Genomic DNA, 4,446 nt, shown 5'->3' on the forward strand with positions numbered 1-4,446 from the left:
CGTGCTTGTGGGTCCTGCCCAGATCCCAGGGCAGGCAGCTGGCGTGGGGAGTGGCGCTGGCTGGTCCTCCTGGACAGCCTGAGCAGTGAAGGATGGTGACCCAGACCAGCCCCCAACGTCATTTTCCACGCTCTGCAGGCCTCCCCCTCTGCGCGCTCCCCTCTCCTGTGGAGTCCCTGGGCCCCTTCGTGAGAAAGTTCCTGGAACGCATGGCTGTTGGTGTGCTGATGTTTCCTCTTACCAGCTGCTCTGGGGAAGGGCTCTGACTTCCTCCATGTTCAGGGCAGGAAACCCAGCTTGGCTGGAGGTAAACAGCCAGAGGTGAACACCCCACGGGGGAAGTGTTGAACGGACACTTGAAGTGGCTCTAAATTTACCCCGGCCTGCTCCTGTCTCCACCTCCCGCTCAGGCCAGAGAAGCCTCGCGGAGCCCACAGGGGAGGATGGAGGTGCAGCTCCTCTGCTCACGTGCAGAGCACGCATGCCCTTCCCAGCGGGGTCCATCCTCCCAGGGGAGATAATGGTGTAATTGTTGAAATAAGTGGAGCTCCAGAGTCCCCCTAGCAAGTGGTGCCTACTCCTTGACCTTGATGTCTGCTCCCTCCTCTTACTTGCATTTCTGCTCATCAGGGACAGCTTTTACCCATGGGGGGGCGGGGGGGATGTTGTTTAACAGCATCTGCTTCTGCAAATGCCTTTACGCATCTTGTATAATTTGTATAACTTTAGGTGTCTTGAACCAAGTCATGTTTAAGCTCATATTTCTTCTTGCTTTCTGCACCTCTGCCCCTGGCTACCATCAGTACACACACACACACACACACTCACTCACACACACACTCACTCACCTCCTCTCATAAGGTATAAGCAGGACCAGTGATGACATGTTCTTGCTCTCAGTCCCTCCTTCTCTTTTGTTGTTAAGGCCTTTTAAAGGCAAAGCAAACCCCAACTTAAACCATCTGAAGCAAAAAAGAGAATTCATTGGCTCATGCAGCTGGGAAGCCTGGGGGTGCTGCCCAGGTGGACCTGGTGGCTTGAGCAATGGTGTGGGTATTACTCTCTGGGCCTCTCGACCTGGATCCAATGTTCATTGGACTGAAATGGGTCACATGCCCAGCCCTGAAGAGCTTGGTTTCCGAGAGAAACGGGTGGCATTGGCTGTAGGCAGCCAAGCAGCCACAGCAGCTGCTCCCAGGGGAATCACAGGAGAGGCTGGGTCCCAATATTTTTATGTCTTTAATGAGAAGTGACTGAAAAAGAAATAAACTTGTCATTCTCGCACCTAAACTGGGCTAGTTGTGTCTCACACATGGTGTCATTTAAGAATGAATAACCAGCCTGGCCAGTGTGGTTCAGTTGGTTGGGAGTCATCCAGTGCACCAAAGTGTTGTCGGTTCAATTCCCAGTCCAGGCACTTGCCTGGGTTGCAGGCTTGATCCCCCATGGGGGCATGCAGGAGGCAGCTGATCATGTTTCACTCTCACATCAATGTTTCTCTCCCTCTCTTCCTCTCCCTTCCCCACAAAAAAAAAAAAGACTGCATAATCAGACTTAGGTTATTAATAACTGGACTTCAGGCAACAAACTGATGTCACCCTATAAAATTATTGGCTTATTAGGGCCCTGGGGCCAGACCTCACCTTTGGGTGAGAGTAGACTCTCCTGTGGAGGGAATAGATGACCCAACTTTCAACCACCAACCACCCAAGAAGAAGTTTCTTGTGGGGGCAGGGGACGAGGACACAGGAGGGGAGGCTCAGGCTAGAACGAGGGGAAGCTCTTTCTCCTCCTTTCGGGACCAGGGTGAGTGGGTGAAGGTGCCTGGATTTTTCCAGTGGGTATAAGGCATAAGCAACCATGGTCACAGGAAGTGAGAAGTGAGGGGGGTGCCCGCCAAACCAGGCTGGCTTCCTGGGTGTCACACAGGCCCCACATTCAGAAGGGCCTCGTGATTGGTTTAACATTCTGGGGTCGCCATATCGAAAGTCTTAATAACTTTTGTACAAAGATGTCACGAAATTCTAGCACAGCCCTGGCGACAATCTCAGCCTGGCCCGGGACAAACACCGGGGTCCGTGCCAGTGGGGGACGCTCGGTCACCATGCAGGTTCAAGACTCTGCCCCCGGAGCTGCTCAGATGCCTCTGCCAAGGAGGCTTGATGCAGTGAGTCACCCTTAACTGGGTCTTGGGAGCTGAGCAACACTATCCCCTGGGGATTTGGCTCCATCAAAACCCAACTGCAGAATCACAGCCCCAGGGAAGCAAGCCAAGATGTACTGACATCAGGGCCGCTCGGGGCAGAGCCTCCTTCACTTTACCGTCACCTGCTCTCACATCTGTTCTCGTGTCTCGCTGTATTTTAAGATAAAATGCTTTCTCTCCCAGTTCTGCTTTCACTTGCCGTGAGCCAGACAGCAAGGTGTTCCCATGGAAGGACGCTGGTTCTCTGGGCTTCGTTCTTCTGCTTCTGTGGCTTATCGTTAATCCTGGAAAGGCTGCGTGAAATTCGAAATGACTACATCATCTGAACTTTGCAGCTCTTTCCAGTGCTCTTCAAGCGACAAACCAATCACCGGGTCCTTCAATAACACAGACACGATTGGGCATTGGGGTGGGGGGAGGGAGAGGAAAATATTAAAATAAGAAGAGCTGCACAGACTTGTCAGTTTAGTACAGAATAGCCTGGCCCGCATGGTTCAGTGGTTGAGCATCAACCTATGAACCAGGAGGTCATGGTTCGACTCCCGGTCAAGGCACGTGCCCAGGTTGCAGGCTCGATCCCCAGTGTGGAGTGACAGGAGGCAGCCGATCAGTGAGTCTCTCTCATCATTAATGTTTCTATCCTTCTCCCCCTCTTTCTTCCTCTCTGAAATCAATAAAAATATTTTTTTAAGAAAAAAAAAGAATACCACAGAATGCAGACCACCTCATCTGATGACTCTACCCATTAACATGAAGGTGAGAATAGTGGCCAAGGGCTGCCATGGTCTGCTAGAGCTACCTATGCAACCATATTCCTCTTTGGAAGAAAAAAAAGGTGAATAATGAGCTGTGTGGCTTCAGTGGTATTTGTAATGTTCCATTTCTTCAGCGCTATCCTTTATAACGTGTACACTGTATATAAGTATGTAGTGTGCATCAGATATTTTATAACTTACAATGAAAAATTAATAAGCTAATAAATGGTAGGATTAGGGCCATCTGGGTTGGTGGCACAGAAGGTAGGAAGGTGACAGGAAGGGATACAGGAGCCCTCAGGGACTCGCCAGGGTGGGGTTTTCCTTCAGGGACCTGCAGGGAGCACAAAGAAGACTCCCTTCCGCTCTGCAAAGAGCAGATTTCCTACCGCACGAGGGTTCGGCATGTGCCTTGTCTGTTCCTGAACCTTACAAACGGAGTCTTACCCAGTCCTTAATTCTGAACCTGTCCTCAGAGGTTCTTCGGCAAAACCAATGAGTCAGTCGCCCTGCCTTGAGGCAAGAACCCCGCACCCTCAGGGCAGGGCCATGTGAGTTTGAGATCACCGTGGGGAAGGGCTGGTGCTGGGCAGGGGGAATCTGGCGTTGGGCCAGAGGGCCCTCGTGACTGACGGCCGGAGTCAGCACCGATGCGCAGGGTTACGAGCGGTCGTGAAGGGAATGCTAGACTACACCAGCTGGGACGTACTGGAGGGAATCGTGTCCAGAGAACAGTATGAAGGAGATCAATGGCTGCCAATCCTGAGTCCATATGTGAGTGCCTGCCCTTAACAAAGTATCCATCCCTTGGGAGGAGATTAGGTGCACACAACCTAAGTCCACCTTGGCATAAAGTCACCAACTATCTTTTCTTGGGAAACACTGAGTGCTATTCTGACTTGGGGTCCTCACCAGTCCTTTCTTTTATGAAATTATGGTCATAACAGAGGGTTCAGTGGAAACTTTCTTCACCAACCTGACTCTTACTAGTTCAACCAACACCCTTTAGTCTCTTGGTGAAACATCCTGACTTGGTCCCTGTGGCAAAGAGTAGATTCTTCTGTTCTCGCCCATTGAGGTGCGCGTTTAACGAGAGTCAACTGTGTTCGGGCCCAAACTTGCTTAGGCACGTCGTGCGCAGTAATTATGATGGTGTGATTTAATGCCTGCATCCATGAGCTCATCAACGAAGAGTATCAACAGAAAGGATACCAATTAAAAAGAGTGTAAGCAAAAAGAGAACTGTTATTTCTACAAAAACTAAATGGAATGCTTTGGAAAGACTCGGTAAAAGCACGTCATTTTTTTTAATGCAGTCAGATTAGGAATGAGTGAGAGAACTGCGAAATATTCTGAGTAAAAACAGGAAAATGAGAAAGGGCTTTGCAATCCGATTGCTTCACAAGTGTCTCGCGCATCTTCCTCCACATCAGACAAACTGGACCTGGACTCCAGCCCCACACCACATGTGTGCAGTCCATGCTG

Source organism: Myotis davidii, unplaced genomic scaffold (assembly GCF_000327345.1).
Source record: "Myotis davidii unplaced genomic scaffold, ASM32734v1 scaffold172, whole genome shotgun sequence".
NCBI classification, from domain to species: Eukaryota; Metazoa; Chordata; class Mammalia; order Chiroptera; family Vespertilionidae; genus Myotis; species Myotis davidii.